This window comes from Bactrocera latifrons, unplaced genomic scaffold (genome assembly GCF_001853355.1).
Source record: "Bactrocera latifrons isolate USDA-ARS-PBARC rearing strain unplaced genomic scaffold, ASM185335v1 scaffold_24, whole genome shotgun sequence".
NCBI classification, from domain to species: domain Eukaryota; kingdom Metazoa; phylum Arthropoda; class Insecta; order Diptera; family Tephritidae; genus Bactrocera; species Bactrocera latifrons.
Window position 1 is genome coordinate 775284 of NW_017535963.1, and position 26084 is coordinate 801367.

General features: G+C 36.9%; 1 long non-coding RNA gene across 1 annotated transcript in view; it reads right to left on the reverse strand.

The window, feature by feature from the left end:
- LOC108969081 overlaps window positions 1-26084 on the reverse strand; it is a 45135-nt gene that overhangs the window by 3391 nt on the left and 15660 nt on the right. Inside the window, exon 2 of the long non-coding RNA XR_001993381.1 lies at window positions 19329-19357. This is a non-coding gene — a long non-coding RNA (uncharacterized LOC108969081). The remainder of the gene's footprint in view (window positions 1-19328; window positions 19358-26084) is intronic.

Below are 26084 nucleotides of genomic sequence, written 5' to 3' on the forward strand. Positions count from 1 at the left end.
TGAGCATCTTTCTCTTTGACACCATGTCTGATATCCCACGTGATCTGTCAAATACTAATGCATGAAAATCCTAACCTCAAAAAAATCACCCGATACATCAGCTAGTAGCATATTAAATATATATATTATTATTTGTTAGGTAAATACCTATGCTGGCCGCTTTGTTGTTGTATTTGATTAATTGTTTGCCCGATTTCAGGTGTGAATGATTTTCAAAGTCACTTTGCAGTAATCGCAAATTATTATTGGCTCTTCTTTAGCTGGCACCTAATTTTTCTTTCATAGCTCAGTTGCCATATTTTCATGTGTAAGTCACTGTCTAACTGTTGAACTGTTTATTTGACCAACTGACTATTTAGGCGACTGTCTATCATTTACTCTGTCTAGTTATGAAATTGGCAAAACTTGCTTACTGCCGGCTGGTAATGCAATATATACGATTTTTCTTCGAATTATATATATTTTTATATACATACATATATATATACAACACCAACAAGTAACATTGTGTGCAGCACCTAAAAGGGGTGGTAAAAGGGGTGCGCAACAACAGCTTTGTTGCTGGAACATATACCCATTCATATACATAAGCGTAAAAGCCGGCCGGTTAGTTGCCTGTTTATCTATTATATTATATACTTAAAAGCTTCTACATACATGTACTTATGTATGTCTGCACGTCATAAATAAAGCTATATACATATATACACATATATGTTTATACGAGTATAAGCAACATAAGATGTGCAAAAGCATGTTGCTGTCATGTCTGGCTGGTTATGTGCCTCTTGCCTTATTGTTTTTGTTTTCGTGTTTGTTTGTGTGTCTGCCGCTGCTGCCGGTGCTGACTGTTGACTGCTTCGAGTTCGTTGGCTGTACCTATTTTTCGTTTGACCTACCTCAACAAAGTCGCATTTCCACAAGTACACACCAAAAACACACACACACACTCACACATACACATAAACTTTGTATGCGGCGTATGCTTTGCGCAAATACTACACATTTTTTGCTTTGTTACGTGCTTCCTTCTTTGTGTCGCTGCTTCGTGCGCTGTCACCGCCACTGTCGTGAGCTTCGTGGCGGCTGCTGTTGCGTTGTTGTTATTGTTGCAGCTGCTGCTTGCTGCACGACGCTGTTTGCTGCTCAGCAGCTTAAATTGTGTTTATGCTGTTGTTATTATTTTTGTTGTTGCATGCTTTCATGCTTTGGCTTACATGCTTTTTCTGCGCTTTCGCCGCGCTCTTACCATTCCAAATACTTTTTACGTTTGTTATGTTGTTGCTGCCGGCATGTTTGCATCTTACTGCTTTCGCATGTTCTCATTGTGTTGTTGCCGTTACTTTTGTTCTTCGCCATAGTTTGTTTTAGTGCTTTCTTTGTGCTGCTTTTTAATTCCGCTGTTATTTCAAAAGTTTAATCCGGTTTGTTATTGCTTTTGTTGTTATTTTTGTATTTTTGTTTTCGCTGTTGCCTTCAACAGCGTTGTGTGTTTAACTCCTGCAGCGCGGCTCGCTCTCTTTCTCTACATATCTCTCTCTCTCTCGCTGTTTTACTCCTTTTAGTAGCAATCTTATTTCCTCTCTACAATCTGTAATTTCTGCAAATAATGGCTCTCTTTCACCGGTTTTCCTTCAGTATAGAAGAAAAATCAGATATTTGCTTATGAAATACAGTTTTGTGCAATCAAATAGGCACACTGTGACCGAAATTTGTACTTACAGTATCCTTTAATTGATGGCCTTTGATTTTTGTGTTAAAATTTTCAGTGTGTATGTGTATAAGTAAGGATAATATTATTGTAGGATAAATGGAAACATTGTATTACTCTTTAGCGCCTTAAAATATACTTTATTTTGTTTTTACTGTAGTCTGTTTGCAGTTAAGATGCAGCTATATCCAATAGTAATACTGTATCGGCTATTCGGTAAGATGAGTGGATTCTGAGAAAGCAGAGGGTGTATGCAAGATATCTCGATAACTGAGCATAAAATCGGCTCAGTTGTTGATTATAGATGATAATAGTGGAATTTTCCTTCTAAGACACGCAAACACCCGTTAATTCTCATTTTTCTTGTTCTTCTATATACCTTTACCAACGTGTATTGTAAATGAGTAAAAAGTTAAATAGGTTATATAGAAAACGTTTTGTAGATTCGAGTAAACTGCTTTCAAGGTATTAATAATTTCAGTCCACCCCTGATCGCCAAAATAAACTTCAAACCATACAACAACCACTTCAGTGATTCATTATTTGCTCCTCACGAAGTGTACTTAGATAGTACGTACAAACATACCTGCAAATAAATTACACGCACACCTATAAACAGTGTTTTCTTTGAATTGCCGAAGTGCTTACTTGCGGTTACATCATTTACCTGCTCTAAGCGGCAATTAAATGCGGATTTTCTATGAAAGCTTGCGAGCATATATGTATATATAGGTTTTTATGATTATTCCTACATAATCTGCTTATTATTTATTATTTTTGTTATTAGTTCGAGAAAAAACGTATGAGAAAACAATTTTCGAGTATTCAAAAAGGTCCTAATTTTCTTTATCAATTGTGTTAGCAAAGGAAGAGGAAACTAATTTCTTTCTCTCAGGCTTTATTAAAGCAATATTTGTATGTATAAAACTTTATATTGGTATTATGATCTAAAATAATCGACAGGGAGGCCGCAGAGTCTGCTAAAATTCGCGTCAAGCGCAAGCATCGTAAAGGATGACTACTCCTCTTGGAATTAGCAAGTGAAATCCATTTGGTACCGCAAAGGACCAGACTGTTATATGTATGGATTATTGGCCTACCAGATTAACCTAACTTAATCTAATCTTGATGTAAAATAGCGACCACTGGAACAATCTATAAAATCAACTCTTCAAAGGGTGTCTCTATGACTCGTTTTTAAAAATGCAGTTTAGAGAAAAATGCTTGTAAGGTTTTTTGTATTGAAGTTGATACGTCCAAACGCTTCAAAACTACAACGAATTGAACAGAAAAATATTTTTTTTAATATTGCAACTATTGATTTATGGTTTTAACACTACACTTAGCATATAAAAATATAAATATTTTTTCATCTTAGACTGGTGTAACACATTTTTCATATTTGACTTATGTTCAAAGTTTTGTATTTGTCTTTGTTGATGAGAGGCTTGGAAATAGTGATTCAATTCGGGTTCAGCAGCTTGAACATTAATACAAGAGCACACAACATATAGTAAGTAGATCATGATGGTATGAAAAACTGTTGACAACCAAATTTCATATATACGACTTCTTATTTTTTTTAATTGCAAAATTTTACAATTTCAACAATTAGTACACATAAAACAGAGAAATTAGCTCACATTTATGTACGTAAATTCCTCAAGTAATCTGTTGATGACGGCAAATATATACCTTAATTAGTTTTCCATGAACAAATAAATCAAGTGTGGGAGTCATAAATTACTACGCGGTGAGAACTGAGAGATATGTGTGCGTGTAGATAGTTTGGTGTTGACCACAAATGTGTGCGCTTTCATGCGCTATCTGATAAATTTCATAAATAACTAATAAAAGTATGCGCGAAGGATATTGGCATCGTTTTCGTGAGGCGCGATATATCTTTGCTTCAAATGTTTGACAAAAAAAAAAGTTATTTAAATCATGTTTGCCAAAAAATTTGGTAGCAACTAGAAAAAAATTCCGGAGAACTTCTGTATATGTATACGCGAACTAGTCCCTTATATTCTTTTATTCTCAAAAAGCTGCCTATATGTCGGAAAGTTCATAATCGAACCACTATTGCATTTAGCAGTCATACAAAAAGATCACTCAAAGTCTGGCCTTMGTATGGAAAACTTTKTTTATTAGACAAGATATRTTCACGAAATTTGGCGAACTTTATGGCTTAAGAWAATACAACAATTTCCATATATATTTTTTAGATTGAAGCAATGTAGCATATAGCAGCCATACAAACTGACCATTTGAAATGGAGATCGAGATTCTTTTATAACCTTTTATGTGATTAGGAATGCAACTATGATGAGTATATTTCGGTGAGCGGTAAGCCATAAAACTGACCATTCAAAATCGAAATAGAAATCTTTTTATAAGCATTTATGCTATTCAAAATGCAGCTGTGAAGGGTATTTTTCGGTGATTTTTTTTCGATTTTAATTATAAAGGCATTGGGAATATCTTTCAAAACTGGTGAAGAATTGAAAACTTTTCTCAACTTCTATTACTTAAACATACATAGCAAAATTCTTGTAACAAAAATAAAATAATTAATGACAATAATATTAAATAGAATTAATTATTTAGTTCGTTACATCACATCTACATTTGTATATAATATCAAATCTAAACTACACTAGCTATATGAACCCATAGAAAACCCACTTCTCTGAAGAAGCATTGTGAATTCGGTACGAAAACTGAACAGCAGCAAAAACAAATAAATAAACATAATTATAACAGCGAAAGCAAGCACTCATATTAATGACCTTCCCCTCCAATAAGGTATAAGTGCACCTACATTGCAAAATTGATGCAACATTTATGCTTTTATGCTTGCACACATACAAATACATGAACATAAACACAGACCTACGCATATGCTGGCAACAGCTAAATCCATACCTGACAGGTACTACCCCAACTGAGAGCTGCCTAAGGTGGCACCGCTGCGTATACGTAACATCTGCGCATTTGCCACTGTATGGCAGCGGGAACAAGCCGACAATTTGTAAAAACGATTGCATAGCTATAGTAGGTGCTGCACAACCACTATTGACAACAACAGTAACAACTACTATAACAACAACAATACGGTAGTCATAGTTGAAGTTTGGAGCGTGCTCAGAGCGCCAACCAGAGTGGAACAAAATGTATTTTTCGTACTATAAAATTGGATAGTAAGCACTCATGGCAGTCAGCAACTCACTGTCATAATAAAGTGGCATTTTTGTTGCCAAAACTGTGAGCTCTCATACTATTCAACTCTTTAGTATAAGTTTTTCGCTCTCAAATAATTTCGCATATACCTCAACGCGCATACTTTGTAGCATATTTCTAGGCATATAATAATTTGTAGCGGTTGTTATTATTGCAATTACTTGTATTGTTGTTATTATGGCATTATGAGCTGCGCTCAATGCCATTGCCATGGAGCAACGTGTCTCCCTGAACTCCATTTTGGGAGTCAATGTTATTCGCTGCTTGGTGCTACAACAACAACAACACATCACATACTTGAGCACACACATAACACCGCCTGGGAGCACTGTTTGGAATTTGCGCAGCGCAACTTATGCTGGCTGCTTGCAGCTGCCACTGCTGCTACCTCTGCTACTGTTGCTGCTGCCGCTGCCGTCGCTTTGATTGTTTGTTGTGTTCGTGCACATTCGCATGCTCACACATTCCACCATTTACTATTTATTCCATGAATCGTTTGCTGGCTACATTCGTTACGCTGCTCAACGTTGCTTTGCAGAGTTGATTAACCTTTTGCCGTTATGTTTTGCCTTGCCATTCGTGACTTTGTATTCGCACCGCTTCTGTATGCTATGTGCTGCTCCAACGCGTCCATCGTGACAACCGTTGCTCCGATTTAAAGTTGTGGTTTCGTGGGATAGGACGATTTCGCTCCGCCGTTTCGTTGGTTGCTTGTTTGCCGTTTTGCTGTTTTGAGTGATTGTTTGATTATGTTTGTCTGTGTTGTTGTTGCTATTATTCTTTATCGTTGTTCTTCCTATTTGAGCAGCAGTCTTTCTGCTCGTTGCTCATGTGCCGTTGCTTCTGTGTATGAACGTGTTTGTGTGTGTGTGAATTTCTTGTTTGCTAAAGTTGCCGAATGTTTGTTGTTTTGCTGTTGAGCCCTCTCCGCGCTGCCACTCTGTGATGCTTAGATTCTACAGTTGTTGCTCGCATTGTTCTCGTATGCACTACTATTTTCGTATATGTTTGTAGCCGTTTGAATGTTGTGTTCGTCTACGTTTCTTTTCCTTGCTCCTTGGGTATTATTTATTTTTGCTCTTTTTTGTTCGGCGAGGGAAATCTACTTCTATAATTATATATACTTACATATATATATATAACTGAATGCGTAAAAATAACTATTTCCTATATTGTATTCCTCCATCTTTATGATGCTGTTGTTGCAATTCTTTTAAAATTAAATGTTCTATGTGCACCAAGGATGAGAAGGAGAACTCTGTTTGCTTATAATAATCATATTTTTCCAGATTTTTGTGAAGCAATGAATTTTGGGTTACCAACCTCTGAAGATTGGCTTTAAACATTGTGACGTTTTGCAGCTATAGTAATAATTTAAATTTTTTTTTTTTTTGGAAAAGAACTGTGCCTTTTTCCCTCCACAGCGCTTTTTCGAGAATTAGCACTCGAATAAATTCAAGAGTCTTGGAAATAGCAAGATCACGCGATTCTTATTAAATTCGAGGAATCAATTTCATATTTCAGTGAGTACTATGAATCAAGAAACATGAGCTCTTCAGTATCTACCAAAGTGTGGTAGAATGGGCAAAATAATCTTTATAACATTTTTGCGGAATATTGTGGTTAAGTTTGTATCCTAATATTATTCCTACAGAGGTTTATTGTCTTATTAAATATATGTATAAATTGTTCTACTAATATATACCTGCAGACGAGCAGTTTGCAGCTACTGAGGGTTTTCTCCCGCCTTTTTTCTTTATGGAATTCCTGCTTTATGATTTGGGAACCCATTGCGAGGACGGGTTCTGGCTACAAAACTATCAAAGTCTTCTGGCAGTTTTTCTACAGTTATATTTCCGTGTTCTAGTACCGAAATTAGGTGGGCTCGGTTCTAAGCTCATATGTATACCATTGAACGCTTTCACGCGCTTCTGTAACAGTAGGACTTCATTCTCGGCGGAGGAGATTGCCTTTTGTGCTACGTAAGGGACTACATTGACTTACGCTGTTGGCGAAAATTATGCTGAACTCGTTGCAACCGAGTTAACTACCAATACTTGCCTACATTTCGAAGATATTGTGCAGCCTAACAACTACGGAGAGCTTAGCTCACGGACCTACTATCTTCATGCCAAGGCAACATTAAGTTTACTGACGAAATTCAGAGCCCGAGGCTTGTGAGACCATTACTGTTGTTATTAAAACACCGACGTAACAAATCTCAAAAACTATCACGCTATTTAGTATAACAACTAACCTTTTTCAGTTGGTTATTTAAGTAAGTGATAAAATTTTGTTCTTTCAGTAACCACCCTATGCATTGGGAGAAAAACACTCAGAAATTATAATTAAATTCCCTGGGTATGAGATATGGCAAAATAATGTACTTTGCTAAGTTGGTAAGACTGTCCGTAATTAGTGTGCCAAATATGAGCGGAATCTATCAACCAGTTTATTTGCAGCAGCTGCTTAAGTCCGGACTCCTCAGCAGTGCTTTGCAATTTTTACAATGGATAAAACAGAATTTGTCTCAAATTGTGTACTTCTAATCCAATTTCGTGTGCAAAATTATTGCGAATGTTAGAAAAAACTTAAAGTGATTCGGTTTTTTCAAAAACACAAGCATACGAGAATCTTCAAGCCTAGGCAACTTTCGACCACCTCAACTGATGAAAATATTAAAAAGGTGAAGAATATGACACTTGCTTGAAAATCGTCAGCAAGTGTTAGAGAGATGGCAAGAGAGCTCGAAATCTCGCGTGATATCGTTCGAATCATTCTGTTGGATATTCTGGGTATTAAACGTGTTCTTCCTCGACCTGTTCCTATAAAGCAGCAAACAACCTCCGTATTCAACAGATCTGGCTCCGTGTGATATTTTCTTGTTCCCCAAACTGAAACTACAGCTCCGTGTAACCCGCTTTTAGTTGATCGCAGAGATAAAACAAAATTCGATGAAGAAGCTGAAGGTCATTCGAAAGAGTGTTTATGAAAAATGTTTCGGGGAATGGAAAAATCGCTGGTTGGTAGGTAGAGTAAATTTTCTTGTTATTTCAACTTTTCTGCTGAGTAAGCATATTTCAATATCTAAGCTCATTTCAATCGATTTCTTGAGCTAAGTTGTATATTACTAAAAATCATATGTAAATCGCCTAAAAGTGTGCCACGTATATATAGAAAAAATTAAAAGTATTATAAAACATCGAAACTAATATCACTTAGTGCGGTTTGGTAATTAAATTTGCAAATGGAATTAAATATGAAGCTAGAGCACCGTTAAAATAAAGCTACTTGGATTATGTGTAAGAAAAAATATAGAGCTCTTTATATACAAATTTAATAAACGTCCGTTGATATTAAATCTACCTAGGTAATTTATTCATATATACTTATATATATATATGTATATAACACGTATGCATGAAAATATGTATATATAAATCTTTTATGTACCCCCAGCTAATGGCGGTCTGGTAATTGTAATTGAAATTCGGTGATGAACCGAGCAAATTTCATAGTTTAACAGTGATTGGCGGTGCACCCACTACCCTATACAACTACCTGCGAACTCCTACCCCACCACCGCAATATAATACTTGTAGGCGAACGTTTCCCAGTCACCCATACAGCTGCATGTGTGTATGTGTGGTGTCTCTGTGCTTATGTAAGTCAGTCAAGTGTTGTTGTTCACTTACTTCACGTTGAGCGCAACTCTCTCGTCTGCAACAAATACGCAAAGGAAAAAAGTTACTGTTGTTTTTACGGCTTAAAATGTTGTTGTTGCTATTGCAATATTGAAGTTGTTGCCGCTTTTGTTACGACGCCGTTGCAGTGTAACTCAATTTTACGTTGTTTTTGTAGCTTGTGTGCAAGTGTATGAGTGATGGAAAAGCGCTAAGAGCTAAATGTGGTGAGGTGTGAGTGTTTGTGGGCGTATATGTGTATGTGTGTGTGTGTAGCGATGTGCTGCGTTGATTTGGTGTAGCACTTCCGAATTCGTATGCGGTTGGTCGGCTGGCATTGGTGTGGGTCATGGTCTGCATGCGGAAAAATGTCAGCTGAATATTTGAAGGCAGGTAGTAGAGGCATAGTGATATATATGAACACTGCTATACACAATTATATGTAAGTTAAAATATGTATAAGCTTATTTTGGCCTATGCATGTGTGGCGTTTGCTAACACATGTGTGTGTGTGYGCGTGTGTGCTCTTGCAAAGAATTGACAATCGTTGTGGATTTTAATAGTTTTTCGGCAGTGTTTGCTGTGGAGTGTCTTTTCCCCATTTCCTTTATTGTAGAAAACCGTATTTCTTTGTTTTAAGACTTTTTCCGTTTCATAGCCTTTTTATAGACTTTAAATACGATTTTATACAGACGACTAGGTGTATATGTATATATTATATTTCTACATTCAACATCTGTGCCGAATGCCACATCAAAAATAGTCTTAGTGTTTGGTATTCTGGCTTTGGCTTGTCTTTCTGGAGTACGTAAAGTGCTTTCGGCTAATTTTATGAAGAGTAAAATTATTCAACAAAAAGTAAAGGAATTAGTGCTTTAGAATCGATGATTAACAGTCATAGATCTTAGTGGAATCGCTTAAATCGCGGGAGTATCAGTGAAAACAAATTTAAAAGATCATTTGGGCCGAAGAAGAGTGAAAGCTCGATTGATTCGGAAACGCCTGTGAAACAATGCTCTCCAACTATCAGGATGCCATGAAAAGTATTATTATTGGCGATAAGTCTTGGATCTTTGCTTACCACCTGAAAACAGGCGATCAATCGGTCAAATATCGTGACTAAGGTGCACCGAAGTCGAAAAAAACCGCGTAGTAGAGGTCACAAATGAAGGTTATATGGACAGTTTTCCTCGATTATCGTGGTATGTTGCACTCAGGATTCCTTTCGACAGATCAAACTGTCAATAAGAGCTACTACTTGAGCTTTTTGTAGCAAGAGCTCGGACTTATGTCTGAAATTTTAAATTATGAACAAAGTCTTATTATTTTTTGCCCACAGTAGTAAATGCATTTGTATGTGTGTTGTCTGCCACTCCACTTTTGCAACGCAAGCATAATTGTGGTTCACCATTTTGTATTCGTTTGTAGATGGTTAGTTATCAGTTTGTCAAAATCTTACAGCAATGCCAATTAAAATTTCATCGATAAAAAAGCATTGACAGAAATAAATATCAAATGAAGGAGTAGCCAGCATACAATATTGGTGTAGTTTTTGTTGTTTGTGTGTGTATATAATATTGTTGTAGTTTTTGTTATTTGCGTGTTTTTTGAAGCATATTGTGGACGTTTCTTCATTGCATTTTCGTTTTTAAGTTTTTTTATCGGTTCATCGCTTGGTTTTCTTTAATTTCTTTCTACAACAGCAGTTATTAAATACATATGTTCGAAATAATATAGTACATATATAAACTTATTAAAGTCACGTGTTCTTTATTTCTAATTTACTCAACTCTTGTTCATAGAGTACAATGACTTTTGCCCAACGTTTATATCACGCACTTCTTTCCTTACTTTTTCAAGATAGCTATCCTTAAGTCTAGTATTTGATAGTGAGAGAGAGAGGCAGAGATGAAAAAATTAGTGGAAGAAGCCTCCCTCGAAAAAAATTTTCAATTTAAGTGTGAGTGCGTATGTTCGTAGCTTAGAAGATAGACTCTAGAGAATGGAATCGGACAGCAGCGGGTATATCGAAGTGTAAGAGAGCCATACTGAAGGTCTCTTAAAGAATTATCGATTTAGTTTTGAGTATATGGGATCGTAGCGAAAAAATGGGCCACGAAGAGTGTAACCGAATAGCAATGCCTATACTGACCGTCTTCAAAGTGAAGAAGAATCTATTAGGATCATAGGCCGCATAAAATCATCCGAGGTGCTAACGAAGGATTAGTATGATTATTCAAGGAATATGTAGCTCGTGCGAGATTTGAAAAGGAGTTAGATTGGATTTTGGGAACGACGCCCTCGGTGTCTATTTTGCTACCAACTTAACCATTTAATTAAGAAATAATCGAAGAGATTTTGAGACATCCCTTTTTTCCTCGGCCTCTGCTCTTCGGATCTTGCCAACGAATACCAAATAATGTGGATGACCATCAGTCTCTTGGGATATCGAAAAGGGTAGAGCTCATGTGGTCATGGAAGTGGCCTCGACGCTGTCAAACCTCATAGGACTTCAAAGGAAAAGGTAGGAAAGCTCATATGGTCAAAGAAGTGGACGTGGCACTGTCAAACTCAGCAGTTCGTCAATCTGCTTATCTGTTGTCAGAGTCCTTCAGCTGTTTAAAGGAGAATAAATTGAACAAGATGAAGCACTTCCCGAGGGAAGGGTGGAGGATAAAATGGCGCGGAAAGTGCGGTTCTAAAAATTTGTCTGAAAAATAAATTCCTTTCATATTAGTCTCCAGAACTAAGGATAAAAAGTGACAAACTTCCGATCTTTACATCGCTAAACATTATTACCTTCACAATTGTAATAAAACGAGCTTCAAAGCCAATTACACCCACTTACACACATTGTCAGATCTACTTACGTAAATAATTTCTTTATCACATACATAATGTGCGTTAATTAAAATTAAAGCCAAAAACCGGCATTGCAACAGAAGGGCATAACAAAGCCACTAATTACAAAAAAAAAAAGAAAAAAAAAAAAAAAAAAAAAAAAAAAAAAAAAAAAAAAAAAAAAAAAAAAAAAAAAAAAAAAAAAAAAAAAAAAAAACACGTGAAGACGTTAAATTGAGTGGGAAGCTGCTGCGTTGCAGTAGGAAGCAGTTCAAGGCGGCACCACGGATGCGCACATGTCTCAAGGGATTCGGCAAGGCGCTACCGCGAAGGGTAACTGCTGGAGCGCTGGGAAGTGCAAGTTGTGTGGCATGCCACTAAAAGAAAGACGAGATATGAATAAAGATATAGTTTTGTGCACGAATGTATATAAGAAATGTGAATTAAGATACGCACTTTATGCTCGTATGTGTGTGTTTAGTTAGTATGTATCTGGTAAATATACGCTGCAATTCTTTATACCTATTATTAAGAAGTTGAAGTAGGGACTGAGGGGAGGTCAATCAAAGTCGTCGAAAAGGTACACGCTATACAATGGTGTATAGTGGTGAGAAAAAATATGGCAATTTATGGGAAATCAGTTTTGTATATTGGTAGAATATGCTGTTGCATCGAAAAAATATAAGCTTTCAGAAGTAGTAGATCGATTAATATTTTTTTGTTTTATTTTTATACTGTGAACGTAGAAGACCATATAAAAGTATCTAAAAAAATCAACATAATGATCTGAGTCGATTTAGTCATGCCCTTCTCTCTGTCCGCGTGTATACATGCGAACTAGTGCCTCAATTTTAGAGATATCGTTCTGCAAAGTTGGGACCCGCCTTTATCGGAAAATATATAGCTGCTATACAAACTGAACGATCTGATTCAAATGCTTTCATGGAAAACTTTTTGACTTAATGAGATATCATCACCAAATTTGTCATTGTCTTGTCTAAGACAACGCTGTAGTCTTCGACAAAATTGTTCAAATCAGATGACTAAAAAATACAGCTGCCATACAAACTGACCGATCAAAATCTTGTAAGTTCTTGTAAGAAATCTTTTGTATTTGTAAAGCATCTAAGGTTTCGTTGCAACAGAAGAAGAGGTTTTGATAGCGCACAATTTTGCATCTGTATATCTTATATTGGATAGTCGAAAAAGTCTTTTCGTATTTCTAATCAAACCACAACATATATATATTTTTTTTGTAATAAACTTTAATAAACCAAATGTGTACCATTTTTGTTGGCATTATTCCATCAGTGTAAAACTTTTCTGGTTTCTCGGCGAAAAACTGCGACAATTAATTTTCACAGGCTGCCCTAAAAGCCAAGGGAGTTCTGCATTGACCGAAGCAAATAGTAGTCCGATAGTGCAAGGTCAGCGCTATATGGTAGATGCATCAAAACCAAGTTTTTGCCGAGTCATCCGAGATGTGTCGGGTCTAGAGTTGTTTCGATGAAAGGCGAAGCCATTTCCGCTGATCAATTCTGGCCGTTTTTTTTTTTTTCAATAGCTTACTTCAATCTCATTAGTTTTGGCAGTGAAATGTAGAATCAATGCTTCGACCAGGCTAGAGCAGCTCGTAATGGATGATTCCTTTCTAATCCCACCAAACACTCAGCGAAATCTTTCGAGGCATCAATCCTAGCTTTGAGAACTTCAGTTAATAACAATTTTTAAAAAAATCAACATTTCTCTTAACAAACTAAAGTCTGTTAGCCCTTACGAAATGAAATCACAATTCTATTATCAAAAATATTTCTAAGATGCTGCTAATAAACTGCACACCACCGTCCTTATAGAAGCATATGCACGTATCTATGTATATACGCATAAAGGTCGGTTTATTTTTATTGAAAAATAATGCCATAAGTTGTCGAGCAAAGCCAACAGCAGATCAGCGCATATTACGGAGGTAGGAGCTAAAATTATATGTGAGCATACATGTATGTATGTGAGAAACTGACTACATACAAACACGCATTTAAGTGAGTTTGCTTATTTTTCTTGCTTCAACGCTGCATTGAGCGCACACACATACAAATATAAGAATTGATATATATGTGTGTGTGTCTTGAATACCGAAGAACATCGAACGCCCTTGCCCACCATAACTGCGAGCCACTTGCATCACGCTTTGGAGCAGGCAGCGTAGAGTATCGGCAAAGGCACACAAGCACGACGACGATGAGGCGAAAGAGTTGCCAGCGGTAAAGAGGGCCACAACTGATATTTGCAGAGCACAGCTGCGCGTATTGCAGATGCAAAGTGCCAAAGCAGCTACACGCCGTCTCGCATACACATATGTAGCTTCCACTGTGTGCTTAACAGCATACATATATGTACGTGCAAATAAGATGTGGTGTGTGTGCGTGCAAGTATGCGCGAAAGCTTATGTAGTACATACGAGCGCAAATATATGCGCGCCGTGGCTGGTTGTATAGTATGCGGTAGACAAGATGCAATTTCAAAGGTCAATGACATAAACGTGCAGCATCGTTGGCAGCCGCAGCAGCAGAAGCGGCAGCGAACGCAGCATCAGCATGCGCAGAAACAGCAACAACAACAATCTTGCGAAAGCACCGGTGAGTACCTCGAGCTACCAAAGTTGTGTGGCAGCGCATCGATTGGCATTGAAAGAGCGTAAAGCGTCGGAGCGCTTGCAGAAATGAGCGACAGCAACTCACCGCCGCACACATACAAGCACAGAAGCATGTGTGGGGTTCTGGCTTTGTGTTGGTTGCTTCTAGTTGAGCTAAACGTGCACACAAAGTATAACTGTTACAGGTATGTCAATACATATACACTTTGCATATATGTATGTGTTTGTGAAAAAGTTGGCACTTCCCCGCCACACAGTGACAACGAAAAGCGCTCATTCACACACGCACGCTGAAATTCTAGTGCATCTGCACTACCACATCCACACATATTTACATAGAAATAATATTTACACACACACACACACATGTATAGCAATTATAAGCAACGTTTATATTCGCAAGCTTGCAATCACCTTTGTTTATTTCTGCCGACGTTTGTTTCTCCCCACCTTTTGTGTTGTTATTTTTGCTTAATGCACACACATACACATATAAATATATAAAAATCTATCTATATGTACACATATAGAACTTTTGTTATCGCAGCCTTTGCTCAAGGGTACATAGTGCTGCGTGCACCGCGCCCGGCTGCATCGGCATGCGTTTCTCGGCTAAGTAGCTTCGATTGCCTACTAATGGTTGGCTTTGCGGTGCGTTGTAAATGTGGCACTGCTAATAGTTGTGCGCTGGAGCATGAGCCTTTGACTATCCTCCCAACACTTGCCTATCTCAGTTGAGCTTAATTTGACGCTTCACCGTAATAAATGGCGCAACTCCACGGGTACATAATCCCTACGGTGTATGGTGCTGTATGAGTGTTGTGTAGATGACTCTTGTTTACAATGTAGCTGCTACTCTAATACTACTAATTACGTGAACGCCTTTGAGATTTTTATGGTCCACAATATGTTAATAAATGTCTTGTCATAATTTTTCGCAGCCATGAGCAATTTGCAAAAAAATTAGAGTATAATAGCAGCTAAAGTGGAAAATAGCGTAAAGAGCTAGTAGCCATGCTCGAATAGATCAAATGGTTAGGTATAGCTAAGGCAGTAGGCATCTCCAAAAGCTATATGTGTCATGTCGTGCATGAAATATTGGCCGCGAGAGAACTATCGGCGTGAAGAAATGCGCCTTTGCTCACTCCGAATAATAAGCGCTACCGTGGGAACGCTTCACAGCGGTGTTTGACGCTATTTGAACGCGTTTAGAAGGAAATTGTAAGTTTTTGGTGTTGTTGTGATGGTGTTCGACTTCATTTAAGCGCGAGTCGTAGGAAATCCAAAGTTTTGTTATGGTTCCTGCTGTTGTGGTGGCAAAAAGTATTCCTGAAATAGTTTTAAGGAATACTTCCGAGTTGTCAGTCTTTGACCGGTTAAAAATCCGTATTCGTTCCGATTATTTTGACCCAATTGTCGTGGGAAGGGTACTGAACTGTTTAATATATATCGATGAACAGAATCCAAGAAACAGTCAAAACAATAGACATAGTCGGCCAACTTGTTTCGAAGAACGTGAATACCATCATATCACTCAGAAATGAGTTTGGAAAGAGTAAAACAACCGCAAGTTTTGTGTGATGCCGATTCATTGTGCTGCTTATAAGCCGAACTGTATAAAAGTGGTCACTTTTTGCATGGCAAAAAAGGCAATCTTCGGCTCATATTTCTTCGTTTCTATGGCAGATTGGTTGAACTAGGCTACTGCTGGCCCATCCAGCGTATTCTCCAGATTTGAACTTGTTACTTGTTGTTGCTTTTAAAAAGCATCAAGAAGGTTATGCTGAGAAGTAAATCGCGATTTGTCCAAAAGTTTGGTTTTGCCATACTGTTATATTACACTCTTAATGTGTAAGTGATACTAATATCTTTTCTTACAGTGGAATCGAAACTATATTTTAACTAATCATCCCCTTAAAGGAATCCTGGATTTGAATTTCAAGACCATTAATTCATTTTCTTACTTTTAAAAGTAAATTTGTATAGAATAAGCATAACAAATATTTCGAAATTTTGTAATAAGTTTGATAAACTTATTGATTCTAGCCCGAGATACTTTAAGACATGTTTTGATTGATCCAGGTATTACGGTAATGCCTTTAGAAGTCTCCGTACAAAATAAATATAATTAAAAAAGTCTTTCCCTAAAAACTTACTTTCGAAAAACCTTAAAAATATCATGAGCAAGTTTATTGAGATCCCTTTATACTCTATTGTTACATAGTATAATATTTAATTATTCGTTGATATGTTATATAAGGGATTTTTAAATAAGAGTGAAATCATTTCTTTTCACAAAACCACATTGGCAGTTAAGAAAATTCAAATGCTTTTATTTAATGTGAACTACAATAGGCACAATAAAGTTCTGAATGAAACTTCATTCAAATACCCTCCACAATTTTTTTTGCGGGAACCAATTTGTTTAACTCAATTTTCTTGTACTTTTTGCACTAAATCAAGGCATATATCATGAATAGCATTTGAATATTGGCTTTTAATACTTAAAAATAGTCTAGTTTATTACTAGAGACCAAGGATTTCAAATAATCCGACAAAAAAATAGTCCAATGGTATTTAAACATAATTTCTTGGAGTGCATTGACTTTTCTTAAAAAATTTCTTTAAAAAAATCATGAAAACCGTTTTCAAGTTGTTCCAAGACATAATCACCAAATTCACGATATTTACGGTGGATCAATGGTTTCAGCTCTTGTGTGGGAACAATTTTATACGGAGGTATACCCAAATCCAATCTCAAAGTCATTCATTTTTGATTAGAAATAATCGATTTTTTTACAGATCTTGAATGTATTTATATTTGACAATGTTTTACAAACTTGATGTTTATCCGGCAGAAAGTTTTGGAAACATTAATTTATTTATAAAATTTTTTTATACAATGTAATGAGCTCCCAAGACTCTAAACACCGTTTTCAAGATCGCAGAGGAAAACTTTTCGCAAACGGCTGTACCCATCGCCTTAAATTTTTCATACGACCTATATAGATATCTATAGTTAAGATTTATTTCAGGTAATGATCGAAGGCATAGTATATTTGTCACTGCTTTCAACTTTTCATATCATACTGAAGGGTGAATTTCTCCACAGAACATGACTTTGTTTGTTAAGCCGGCCATTTGTCAAACATAAAAATATCGACTAGTTCTTCGATTCTTACCTATACTCATTTATATTATATTAAGAGGTTAGATGGGTTTACGGGTTTAAAAAAATCGACAATTTTTATTGTCTTATCTAACCCTACAACACCTCGGGAAGATTGTGCTAAATTTTCAAATTGATCCGAGTAACAGTTTCAGAGATACAGCATTGAGAACTTGTGCGCTGGGGGCTAGCTAGGCTAAGTGCGCCGTTTTTAAACACGTTTTTGCTGGAACTGTGTTTCGAAGTCGGTTGACAAGATTTCTCAGGACTACTCACCATCTTCATGAAAATTTACAGAGGTCTTTGAGATACAATTCTTAAAGGCTTTTTCGATTACAACCATTTGAAAAAAAAAAAATCGCGAAATTTTCACTGAAATTTAAATTTTTTTTTTTTTAAATGTCCGAATTTCAGTTTTCTTCTTCCAAATTCTAAGTAAAGGATTTAACTAAAACACGTATTTTTGACTTTAGATGATCGTGTAAGGTGTTATGGCGTGAAATGGCCCCTAAAAAAATAAATTTTCTCTTCTTTGCAATAAATTTTTTCTTTTTCTTTTAATTTCACTTTATACTAAATTAACCACTGACTCAATAAGTATTTAATGGCAATATCATTTCCTTCACTGAACATGTGGCAGTTATAAGAAAATATTTTAATTTATTCCTTTTTTATATTGTTTTTTCCACTCATTTTTAATTTCTTATTCAAATATAATTGGCAAGTTCAAGTGGCAGCAGCAGCAATTGCTAAAAACGAGTTGCCGGAAATGCAATCTGACGCTTGTGGGTGGTGATACTGATGCATATATATGTATATACTTACATATATGCTTTTTTATCTCTCATAAGCTTGTTCTGCAGCATATTTTTGCAAAAACACTCGTATGCATGTGACTGCACTACATTGCTTCCCTTGAATGCGCTTCCGTCTTCGCCGTTCGTCTCATTATTCAGCAGCGTTCTCATTCACATATATTTGCATCTTATCGGGCGAGCACATTTCTTTTTATATACCATACTTTTATTTTTGTTTTTGCATTTTTTTTGTTTTGTGCTTGTTTGTTTTTATTTGTATAAATGTGAGCAAAAGTTGCGCCTATCGGCAGCTTGTGCTTTTATGCTGACTTATTTATTCATTATTTATTTAACAAAAAGAAAAATTATCATCACTTTGCTGTGTACTCTTCATATCTGGCTACCTTAGCCAGCTCTGCGCAAAATGCTGCCCCCTCGTCCACAGTTGTGTGTATGAATAAACGATTGGCTCTGCCTTGCGTCGCACCGCCGCTCGTGCATTCCAGTTGCATGTGGTGTGTGTGTGTGTATCGGCTTTCGCCTGCCTTCATGTTTTTGCAACTGGCAATCTGTCTATCTGCTTGGCTGCCATTATCTTGCCACTACTGATGTCGTCTGCCTTTTGCATTGTTCAATAATTTATTTTGCCTCGTTGCATCGTTTGGCATCTTAATTATCTGCATTTATGTCTGTATGCTTTGTTTGTGTGTGTGGATGTGCAAATGGCAAATGGAAAGATTGCCATTAAGTGATATTATTTATTTGTGTTATGTAAGAGACATTAGGGCATTGGTGTCTATACATAAATATTATGAGAAAATGCTTGACTTCGCAACATTTGCAGGTATATCCAGAATTTTTCCTAATAAGGGGGTTATAAAAAAACAAAACATTTCAAATCAGCAGCGACAAGCATTTAAGTTTAAATATTTAAATTGATTTTAAAAAAATTGTTTTTGGTAATTTCTCCAAAGGGTTACCGAAATTTCTTTTGTAAGTCGGGTAGATGTTTAAATGTTATTAAAAACAAAACAATATAAGGTTACACTTTACTTTCAGCTTTGTTTACAAAAATCCCAATAATTTCTCTAATTGTTGGTCAATTTAGCTCCAACTCAAATTAGCTTGCGAAATGAACATCAAAAACACCAAGACTGCCTAAACCTATACTCAACACAATTCATTAGCACAAAAATAGATTTTTTTTAGATCAAAAGACAATATATTAACATACCTCATTAATGTCTTCCGCTTTTTGTTTTGCTGTAAATAAAAAGAAAGTAGATAAAAAGTTTCAATTAAAATTTATTTCAAGTAAATGATATACCATATTATAGATATACTATTTCTCAATAACCGAATGCTATAAGCCATACATTTTTGGCTACGAATTATAACAATATTTTATAAAAAAAAAATTTAGTCTTCAACTACTTTTGTTCATAAGAAATCACTTTGACCAATTTCAAAGTAAAAATCTATAACTTTTTCTTCAATAAGCACAAAGTTGTGTACTAACCGCGTCTGCCGCTTATGTAACAGTATTAATTGGATTACAATATTACAATAATTCTCAATAAATAATTCCAGAAACTCATGAGTTAGATTTACATTGGGCCCGCTCAAAAATTCAAATATGGACTAAATGTCGGCTAATTACCATTTTATCTTTACCATGAAACTTGGCGCCGGTAATTTAACACAGTTCGAAAATCGTCTAAATCGTTCGACAATTACTTAGATAGATAAACAAGGAATACGCCGCAACCTTAGGTGTATTGTGTTCTCTCCTAAGTCACAAAAACTCACCTGCCCCCAGCATATTGATAAAGCCCAAGACATAAACTGCCAGATGGTAGTGAAGCGATGTGATCGCTGTTTGGAAATATGGATTCAAGGCCTTTATCCTGTATCTGCAGACTGATATGCACTCAATTAGCAGGTGTTCTGGTGTTTCAGGCTCATTGTCACAGAAGCGCAATTTACTCAAGAAGCTAGGCCCATGTTGTATAAGTGCTTGTTCAGCAAAAGTATGGAGAGTTTGGTGCATGGTGCTGTGACTCCTACATCAATTCCCTCCGAGACGGAGAGCGATTTTTAAAGTTTTTAAAAAGTGGGTGTGACTCCTCCCTTAAATAAGTTTCATACAAATCTCCCAAATCATCTAAGTCAAATCAAAATTTCTCAAAACAAATATGTTTACTATCCACACGAACAGTGTCAAAATCGATTAAATCGGAATATAATTAAGCCCATTGCCCTTATAACCAAAACTAAAGAAAGAGCGATCACTCAAAAAATAAATGCGTCTAAAGCAAATTTACACCCGAAATGGTAGGATAGTGTTATAAAGGAGCTATGACATAATCTTACCACCCAACTTTAGAGGAAATTACATATCTCTACTCGAACATTTCCATCAACGCCTACTCTCCATATAACAGAATTTTCAACTGATTATTTCACTTTTCAGCACACAAATCAAGCATAAAGGATTATATCTGCCCATAACTTTGTACGAATAGTGCATCAAAGTTGGATAATTTTTTTAAAATCGGACTACAACTGTTTAAGATGACAGATAATGAATATGTGAACTTTAGTTAGTATTGCGATTTTTTCCGATAAAGAATACCAAGTTTTCTCGACCATTGTCCTGCCTTTGCAGCACAAAGATTGGAAAATATCGATTAGTGTTATCTTCAGGAAAACAAAAGATATAGTCGAAACTGCTATTACTTGTCTCAACTCATTTATAGGAAGCTCGAAGCGATTTGTCGGATTATAATGGTCTTACGAGCCAGTATATAGGAGTTTTTTAGGAACCAACGGATCGGTGCTCTTAGCTGCCCAAGTGAGACCCTTTTAGCATCGATGTAACCTAAGCGAATCTAACCTAAGGTCAACCTGTCAAATATATTATTAAAATTCGGGAAGCATTAACCCGGTTTTGATGTTCGGCTACGCCACACCCGAACTTGGTTCTTCCTTCTTCTTATTATTTTYCTTCTTCTTCTTTACTGGTGTTGGAGAGTTAAGTTCTACCTTACTTGTTTTTATCAGCAGTCTTATGTATTAAAATTTATTAGTACGCCTTAATGCCATGCCTTGGCATGATGACACTTAACCTAAAGTTTAAGCATCCCCTTATTTAAATCTCATTAAAATGTTAATGATCACATATATAAATCTATAATTTCTTTAATGCTTGCAAAGACCTATTCAGTTTATTTTATTTTTTTTAATTTTTTTTTTTCATAATTAAATAAGCATAATTTATTTGAGGGAAACACCTGCTTAATCGCCTTAAAATATGCTAAGCGCTCGAATGTGTGTGTGTAAAAATGTGTGTCAACATCTTTTTATTGTGATTTTACATGTAGTATGAGTGTATGTGTGTATGAGAGTATGTGCGTATGTCTGTATGTGTAGACACTTCAAATTAACGCCCACGGCGATTCACAAGCGACTAAAAGGAATCGCATACAAATAATGAACAGCCAAATTATGGCAAATATGAACTAAATAAAAAACCAGACAACAACAAAAGAAAAACAAAAATTCACAAAACAATAAAAATGCACTTTTAATCGTTTGGCATTATTATTTTTTATTTATTTATTCTTTCTTTTTTCTTTTTTTTTTTTTTTTGCTTGCCACCAAATGCCGCAAAATGCACAACAATCGTAAAAGCTCGAGTGTTGAAGTTGTAAAGTTGCGTTAGGTTATGGTCGGCCGGCACCCAAACACACGGCACACCGGCGGACGTATAGACACAGAAGCACAAATGCTGACACACACAAACACACACAGATATGTGTATACATGCAGGCATTTGTTTTTGTAATTATATGCGCATATGCACATTTGCAGTGTTTAGTATATTTTGCTAAACATATCTACAGAATATATATGCACACATATACATATGTATACGTATGTAAAAGGCAGGCATGTGAGCCGACCACAACAGCAACGAAAAGTTCAAAAGCCTAAGCGCATGCTGGCGGCATGTGAGTCCGTTGAGCTATAAAATCGCAACGCGAACGAACGCGGGGTGGACGAACCCCAGCACAGACAGGCAGACAGACATATCAACGGCATAGACGCATACGTTTGTGCCAATTTGTTTGTGTATTTTGTGCATGCCTGCAGCGCACAACACGTTTCACATATGCCACACACACAGAAACATGTATGTTTGTATGCATTAACTGTTGAAAGTTATTCGCGTTGCTTTTGCCCGTAGCAGCACTTGGCTGTGTGACGCAGAAGCCGACATACCAGACAAGGCAACAACACAACTTGGCTTAGCTTGAGCTGACTAAGGCATTCTTGGGCAAGTCGACCGACCAGTCGACCTACCAATGGAACAGACCTTCGGCGGCATGAGGGAATGGACTTAGGGCGCACGTCGCTGGAAAAGCCGTCCCCAGCGCTGAAGCCTGAAATGGTGCCGACAATGCTAACAGCAACAACARCAATTAATACAACGTTTCATTTTTTGGCTTAGGCACTTTGGCTGAAGTTCTCATTTTAGAAAGCGCTTAGCTGGCATTACAGGGTGCAACAGTTGGGCTGACGGTGCCAAAGTGTGGGTGTTTAGTACTTTTGCAAATGGCATTGTTATAATATAGCCTAGACAATAACGGCGCGAGATTGCAGCCGGCCAACCAATGCAAGCCAGTTTAGATGGGCAACTTCGGCCGGCATTAACCGAAAGTGGCACGCGAAGCACTAAATGATTAAATTCGAAAATGGCGCCGAAAATTCAATGGAAAAACCACCCACTAGTGATTCACCTTTACTGACACATAAACAGTTTTAGCTCTATTACTCTATTTCAAATTGTCTCCAGCTTTATGATAACCAAATAGTGTGTTCGAATCGCTACTATCTAACACTTGGCGAATCGACGATAGTCACAAGAATATTTGCGAAATTATTGTTTTCAATATAGATCTTTCTTGCATTGTTGAAACATTTTCGACAATCGGTTACTTTTGAGTAGTTTACTAAGCCTTTACTTTTACTTTGCAAAGGGAAAAAATATCTTACAGTTGAAATATTTACTCAAAACACACTTCAAAAATTGTAGAAAACCATTTTTTTTTTTTTTTGTTTTTGAAAAGGAAGCGGAGTTGCGATTATGAACCATTTAATCAAACAGATATCATAGTAGTAATATTCGAAGAAGCTCGATCAAAGAACTTGCAAGGACTTAGGGTTCGAAATATACATCCGCTTTTGAAAACATTTTCTATACTCAATCAAACAAGTTTCATTCAATTCATTCTTATACTCATCATATATTCTATAGCTCTCCCTGGGTTAACAGGTATTTATTTATTTATTGCAACATCTGTCCTATTTCTTACGTTTTTCTTACAGCGTTTACATTTAGCCTCCCATTGTGGCTCAGAACAGTTGGAATTTCTTCACTTTGTTTATTGGTACATTGACTGTGTAGTATAGTTCTCCACTTCTTTGTTGCTGCCTTTTGTTATTTTGTTTTCCTCGGTTTTTATTTTAGACCAGTTTATTCAAAAAAAATAAAGAGTTGAGTTTTTCAAAACTCTTCTTTTCTTTCGTTGGCTTCTTAGGCAATAAATAAATGGATTGGTGGTAAGGATAGCTTTGATAATGTCAGTTTATGGTTGAATAACGAAATGTTAAGGAAACTTTGACGAAATAATCGACAAGCCATCACTTTTAACTATTTTCTTAGCATTGAAGAACCATAAAATTTTAAAAAGTTCCGAAGTATTTAGTTAATTTATTTAGAAATAGAAACTTCTTCAACGCGTTCTCATTTCGCTCATAGTTGAAAAAATTAAAGCAATTTATATATTTCACCTGAGATTTACGCTTTTCCGGGAAAATCATAAATGTGCTGTACTAAACACAAATGATACCAAGGTAACCATTTCTAAGATTATTTAACTAGCCCCTGTTAACTTGTAACTTCCGTATCTATGAGTTTACATTTTTACTATATAAACGCATTCCAGTTTGACGATATCTGTCATATTACGGCTGAACAGAGAGGCCTTATTGGAGACTCACCACAACTAAAAATAAAGGAACAAATTTGTGACAGTATAGCTAGAAATCTATACTGTATTTTTTGATCCCACGGCATTCAGAGTTGTATTCAGCTATCACTTTCGTGAGCTGTGTAAATTCCTTGGCCTTTAGCGCTTAATTTAGCTTTCATTTTGGATTCCGTGAAACGATTGTTGAAAGTAAGGAAATATAGGATCAATAATTTTTTTGATCTTTTTCGCCCTGAGTAAGCGGGTAATTATGTCGCAGATGGTCAACTTTCTTAAGGGAGAGTGGTGGAATAGATATCTTTCTTCATATTCTGGAACGGAATGATCTTGCGGTTGCTCAAGTGTGTGCTGGTTTTTGACCAGCGCTTGGTCAGCTCGCCCGAAGAGAAGCCATCTTATATTTAGGACAACTGAGCACCAAACCCATTCAGCGAGTTTCGATTTCGAAGTGTCCCTTTGGTCGAAATCGTGCTGATCATTGAAGCGTTCTTAAAAGCTTTCAAAATAATTTGAAAGAGATGTATAATATATTTCCATTCTTTGCTAACGACATAGAGAGGCTCATTAGATTCGACAAGGCTTCTCTTCAGCCAAATATGTGCAAGGTTTCGAATTCTAAAAAAAAATTATGCCTTCCTTAAAGCAGTGCTGCACTCTCCGCCTGCTTAGTCCTTGAGTCAGTCCAGAATGACAACTTATAACTCAAATTTAGATAAAGCCTTGAATTATTGTAATTTGCTTAATGTTGCAATTAGTGTAACCGCGGCAACATGTGGCATACGCAAATCAAATTCCACAAATGTAAAATATGCCAACTAATAACACAAGCCAATTAATTGCGCACACAACAAATTGTATGCAAAGTCAGCGGCAGCGACGTCCACTGAAAAATGTGCCACAACCAACTGACAACTCGTTGCAAAGCGGTAGCGACTGTTGCTGCTGCGGCTGCTTGCTGCGCTGTTGCAGTGGCGCTGACAACGAAAGCACGCAATAAAATCATGGCCGCATTCAGTGCCACGGCCAAATGCAGCATATAACATGATTGTGCACAAAATAACGTTGCACAAACGGGTTTGCACAGCGTGCCACAGGCGGTGTCACGCAACGTGGAGCGACAATGTAGGCTCCGCTGTGCACAAAGCCAAGATACAAATGGAACAAAAAGCAACAAAACAAATACTCAAATGCAGTCAAACTTGCAATACGACAATATGACGACAACAAGTGCAACAAGCTGGCAGTAACTTAACCGTGTTGCATGCCGCGGCCGCCATATTAGTGGCTGCATAGTTGTACGCGCTGTTGCCTTGGCCACCAAATCAGACCGACCGACTGCCACAGCAGCAACCTGTCTTCGTGGGCATCGGACTCGTCAGCCAGCATCGCCTGGCGCACCAACAGCAACAACACAGTGGAATTTTTGCCTCGCTGTTGCAGCGAAAAAATCGTGTGTTGCTACGCATTTGCAATATGGATACCCTCCGCTCGCCACTGCAGCGCATTTAGCGGCATTATTAGCCGCTGCAATTTTTTGTTTGTTTGTTTGCTTAACTGTGCATGTGTGTGTGTGTAATAATGCACTCAAATGCGTGCAGCTGCAACGTGTGGCAGCCAGAGCGATTGCTTTTGAGCAGGAAATTCGTGTTTATTATGTTGTTGTAGTTTGGTTTTTTGTTTTTTTGTTCATCGTCTCTTGCGTTATTAACTTTGTTGTCTTGGCTGGCGTTTCTCTTCTTGTTGTTGTTGTGTTATTTTAGCCGCTGGCGACCGCAAAGATTGCACCACGTTGCACCGTTATTGCTAAGTGGCGGCTAACAGCCAACGCTCGTAATGCTTTCAACCAGTTCTTCGTCAGTTTCTCAATTTCCAACATGCAACTGTGTCCGATAACGATGCGGTTGTTGTTTTTGGGATGTTGGTTTTTTTTTACT